The following is a 5869-nucleotide window of genomic DNA, read 5'->3' as shown; positions in this document are numbered from 1 at the left end:
GTGCCAAGTGGTCCAAGTGTTGGGTTCCATCAGAGTTGTGTGCTGCCAAGCGAGTATAATGAAGCAAGAGATGGGCAAGCAGGTTGAGAGTGGGGGTCAGTGAATGATTGCAATGATAGACCATAGACCTGATGATTGTTCTTGTTATTCCCGAGAAAGAATGATAAACAACAGTGGTCCCTTTGGAGTTTCAGGTGGAGACCAGTCTACCCATATTTCTAGTTCCACACATGGAAGCCAGTCTGTGCCCATCCTGGAGGCCTCATCTTACCAGCTGAGTGAGAGGCCCCTGTGACCTGCTCCTAAACGCCTTCTCTCCCGCCTGAGGCAGGTGTCCCTGGTAGTCCAGTAAACTTTTCGATTTCTCCTCACTCTATTCCTTTTCCTACATTTATGTTCAAAGGGAAAGACTTTGACCACTTCTTGCACCCATGTGGCAACAGTGCCATGCTGCAGACTGAGATCCTGAAGCCACACTGATATCCTGAAGGTTAGGGGCAGGAGGAGGCCTCCAGAGACCCCAAGAGCCACTCTCAGTTCTTCCAAGGTCTGGAGGTTTAAGCCAATCTGCACTGGGCACAGCCATGACCCTCTCTGGGCTGGAGTTTCCTGGCCTTCCAGACCTGGTCCCCTTAGCAGCTGGTCTCAGTGCTGAGGGGCTGCACCCCACCTAAAGTTCTCTCTACCCCCATGGCTGCTTTGAGAGGAGCTGGCAATAAACTTCTCCCCAGTCCTATGGGAACACTGACCCAACCAAACAATATTCACAGCAATTATTCTCGTGCTCCAGAAGAATGGATTTGCAGTGCGGGCCAGAGGGCTCAGATCAGGGCGTGGGGGCCACATGAGTCAGGGATGGCCTGGCCTGGCCTGGCCTGAGAGGTGACTCCAGCACAGAATAGAATGTGGGACATGAGGCATGAGGAGACTCACCTCCCACTTCCCACTCAAGATTTGCATCACCCCAGCTGGCACACTGCAGGGGTTTGGGACAGACCCTCTTCTCATGACCCCTCTTAGGGTTCTTCTTCTGAGGAAGCCCCACATTAGGGTTCCCTGAGAAGGTTCCCTGAGAAGGGGCTTTACTTGTGCAAGAAATGTATTGGGAGAAACTCCTGTGAATGAAAAAGAGCAAATTCCAGCTTGGCCCATGGGGAGTTCTGGAGCAAAGTTGCCAACAGAGAGCAGGACAGGCGTGGACAGGCCTCCAGGAGCATTCTCGATGTCTTCTGTAAAAGAGAGAGACCGAAATGTAGCCAGGCTGCTCCCAGAGCCTCACGGAAACACGGAGCGAAAGGGATACTCCCGCTGCAGCGGGAGGGACACTTCGTTTACTCACGCTCATCAAACGTCTTGACTCAGGGTTTTTAAAAAATTCCAACATGCAGGCAATTAACCCCCATACCACCCTATAGCTTTGAGTGCTTCCTTGAAGTATGCTCTCTTTGGGGCATGGGTGTGGAGAACATCATGAGAGACTCAGGTCTAAAAAGAAAAAAGGACTCTGTACCTGGGGAACTTTCAATAAAGCCAGAAACAGGGCAGAAGGGCACGCCAGAGTGAGCGGGCTAAGCGTCAAGAACAGTATGTGGTGTGTCTGTCTGTCACATACTGACCCAACTGGCTGCTGTTACAACCAGGCCACCAGCCCCTCCAGGGCCTGGCAGCCCCACCCTCCCCTGGTGAGGACTGTGACTTGGGCAGCTGTCAGGCCCCACCCTCAGGCTCCCTTGAGCATTGCACAAGGTACCAGCCTGTGGGCCCCTCGGGGCTGGGCCCAGAGCCAGCTGCTCCCAGGCCTCAGTGGCCTCAGTGGCCTCAGCGCAGAAGGGGCCAGCGGCTGTTAGTCACCGATGCAGGCCCTTTCTGCCCAATCTGCCGCACCACCTAACAATCCTCCCATCCAACGGGCACAGCTCCAGGCCACCCCCATGGCCAAAGTCTGGGGATGGGGCTTTAGGACTCAGCTTGTGGAAAAGATGAGCAGTCATTCAGCAGTTTTTGTGGGAAGACACTGGGTGCTCAGAACAGAGCTAGTTGCCGAGGGGTGAGCTGCCTGGTGCTGGCTGTCCATGTGAGGAGACGGAGGAGGAAGGCACATCCTCATGAGAAGACTTCTTGAAGGAAGGAGCTTAATCAGGTCACAGAGGACAGTCAGAGGAGGGGAGAGAGGCCATCAGAGCGAGGGAGGGGGGAGCAGAGAGTGAGGGAGGGGTCGTCCTGGAGGGGACGTGAGAAGAGTTCCACTGTGGCTGTGGGAGCAGGAAGGTCACTGGCTGCACCAGGGAGAGCCAGACAGTGGGGACCCCGCAAGTTGGTAGGAGGGTTTGGATTCAGTGAGGTTGGCAAGTCAGAACTCTTATATGTTCTTGACTGAGGGTGTGCATGTGTGTGACAAAGATGGAAAATAAAGGAGGAGTTAAGGAGCTGAAGAGAACGGAGCCAAAGAGACCCCTTTAAGAGTCCCGAAACGGGGGTTGGGGGGCTGAGGAACGAGAGCTCAAGAACAGGAAGAGAGAGTAGAGTGAGAGAGCATGGTTCTGAGTCTTTTCAGAGGGAGAATGCATGAATTTGCGACACATCAGGCAGTGTCTGCCGGAGGAAAGGAAAGATTCTCCTCAAGGTTGGCCTGAAACTACTAGTAAGAGTGACGGTGTCAGGGAGAGAACCGTGCTGCCCGGACGGTCACGGGAGGTTTGTCAGTTATGAATTTATCGCCTCTGGCTCCGATGCCCCCTGGTGCATGTGCCCCGGGATGGGAAGGCCAAAGAGGGTTGGGGGGCAAAAGGGAGGGGAGTAAGAGATCAACCGAAGGACTTGTATGCATGCATATAAGCATACCTAATGGAAATAAGACACTGGGGGGTAAGGGAGGCCAGGGGATTTTCAAGGGCGGGGGGGGGGGGAGGACACATATGTAATACCGTTTGTAATACTTATTATAATATATTTTTTAAAAAAAGAATAAAAAAAAACAAAACTCAAGTTTAAAGTGACATTAAAAAAAAAAAAGAGTGACGGTGTCAGGGAGAGAACCGTGCTGCCCGGACGGTCACGGGAGGTTTGTCAGTTATGAATTTATCGCCTCTGGCTCCAATGCCCCCTGGTGCATGTGCCCCGGGATAAACAAGATTCCTGTGAGTGTCTCTCCTTTGGGATGGGCACCTGGGAAGCTCCTCAAGGAGGGCACAGGAGGGACATGGCAGGAGGAGAGACTCCCCTGCTGTTGCCGGGACTGGGGATAGGGCGTGGGTGTGAGAAATCGGTGCAGCCTGCCCAGGGCACAGGCCTCTGAGCACACAAATGCTCCTGCCCCACCGGTGCCCAGCTCCAGCCGTTGCTGACCACCTGCTCCCCCACCTGCACTGCAGAGAGTGGCCTGGACTCCCCACAAAGCCTCCACGTTGCCCTCAGGCTGTGAAGGGCTCCTGCCCACCTCCCCAGTGCCTGCACTCACACTGACACCCACACCACCAGTTGCAGACACCTGCTCTGGAGGGGTGCCTATTGCTTGCCCAGCAACTCCAGACCAGCTCCGGCCTGGCCAAACCAGCAAAGGTCCCTGCCAGCCGGAGGGTGAACCCACCTTCTCCCATGGGGCTGAACCCGTTCCGAGATTGTCCCTCCTTGGATGCTCTTTCTCAGCGGTAGGCTACCTTACATTTATTCTTTTACCATAGCTAATACTTCTTTATATTATATCAAACATCCCATTTAACCTACTCTTGATTGGACCCAGACTGCTACAGTTTCTCTTTCTGATTAATCAGAAATTTGCTTTTTTATTTTATTAAAACAAGGAAGAGTTTGCAAGATACCATGGGGCCTTCTCACTTTGTGCCCCAGCCCCTGGACACACAGTGCCCTTGTGAGGAATTGCATAAAGCACTCCCTGCAGAAGAGCAAAGTACAAAGCTCTCCCCTCGGTATAAAGTCTTCGGTAAAACTTGTCAAGCTTCATTGAGGACTGTTTGTGAATTTCACTTGGAATGGCATTAAATGTGCAGACTAACGTTGGAAACAATCGACATCGTTAAGTACGGAGTCTTTCTATATAGGAACAGGGCATATTTTCCCATTTTTAAGGTCTTTGTTAATCATTCATTTTTTTTTTATCCCTAATGACTTTTCCATTAAAGTCCCTTTTATCTATATGTATACCAGCTTCCTGATGATCAGTGTTTTCCTGATATCGCTTTTTCTAGTCTCTTATTTTCAACTTTTTGGCTCCGTATGTTTCAGTGCACCCTTGAACATGGCAATTGGTGGTTTTTAGAAATTCTAGACTGACAATCACTCTTTAAAAAATGTTTTATTATTATAAACTTTAATCATACAGAAAAGTAAATTGATGCATTTGTCCATTAATATTTATTGTGATCATTGAAATACTTAGATTCATTACCACTGTCTTCTATTCACTCTGCTTTTTCTAAGTTGTTTTTCTTCCTGAATTCTTTTTTATTTTTTTAACCCCCTTTCTATTGTATTGATATTTATCTGCTCTGTTTCTATTCTATTTGTAAATACGCTAAATTTTACTTTGTTTACTTAATTTGCTTACTTAAATTAGCAAAGTTTAAAGTTAATCAATTTTTTTACTCCCAGCACAAACCTCAGAATGCATTAGCTCTGTCCCATTTTCCATTTGACTTGTCATTGTTCTGTGTTTTACTTCCGTTTTTATTATTGCCAACATTAGTCAGCATCATTATTATTAGTATAGTCAATATTTTGATTTACCATATGTTTACTAACTTGTTTTCCCATCAATACCATGATTTCACCCTTTGTTCTGAGTTCTAGTTCCTCCTTCCAGGAGTGAATCTTTAGAAGTGGTTGATGAGGGGTTGCTGGTGATAAATTTTCAGTTGTGGGTCTGATAGGCTCTTCATTTACCAATCAGTTTTAAGTTTGGCTGAGTCATAATTCTTATTTGGCCGTTTTTCTCTCTCAGCATTTTGAAGATATTTTACTGTCTTTTAAAAATATATATTTTTTATTGATTTCAGAGAGAAAGGGAGAGGGAGAGAGAGAGAGAAACATCAATGATGAGAGAGACTCTATCAGCTGCCTCCTGCATGTCCCACACTGGGGATCGAGCCCACAACCCTGCCATGTGCCCTGACCAGGAATCAAACTGTGACCTCCTGGTTCACAGGGTAACACTCAACCACTGAGCCACACTGACCGGGCAAAGATATTTTACTTAATTCTGGCTCTTTTACTGATTGTCAGTCCTTTGTAGGAAACTGGTCTCTCCTTCCTGAGGGCTTTTAATATTTTGTTCTTTATAGTTTGTTATTCTGCAGTTACACTACAATTTGTCCAGGTCCTGGACTCCAGGATGAATGTATTTTTTAAAATGTTAATAGTACTGTTTTTGGATGATGAGATTATGACTATTTTTTTCCCCACTCTTTCAATTTTCTGCAGGTTTAAATTTTGTTTATATTTATGTGTCACTTGATAAATCAGATTGAACAAATATACAGTTTTATGTATGCATATATTTTTTAAATATGTTTTTAATGGATTTTTACAGAGAGAGTAATGGAGAGAGATAGAGAGATAGAAACATCTATGAGAAAGAAACATTGATTGGCTGCCTCCTGCACACTCACTGGGGATCGAGCCCAAAACCTGGGCATGTGTCCTGACCCGGAATTGAACCAGTGACCTCTTGGTTCATGGGTCTACGCTCAACCCTTGAGTGACACCATCTGGGCAGGATGAATTTTTTTTAAAAAATATATTTTATTGATTTTTTACAGAGAGGAAGGGAGAGGGATAGAGAGTTAGAACATCGATGAGAGAGAAACATCGACCAGCTGCCTCCTGCACACCCCCTACTGGGGATGCCGCAGCA

This window comes from Myotis lucifugus, unplaced genomic scaffold (assembly GCF_000147115.1).
Source record: "Myotis lucifugus unplaced genomic scaffold, Myoluc2.0 scaffold_109, whole genome shotgun sequence".
In the NCBI taxonomy this organism is placed as follows: Eukaryota; Metazoa; Chordata; class Mammalia; order Chiroptera; family Vespertilionidae; genus Myotis; species Myotis lucifugus.
This window is presented reverse-complemented; position numbering follows the sequence as displayed.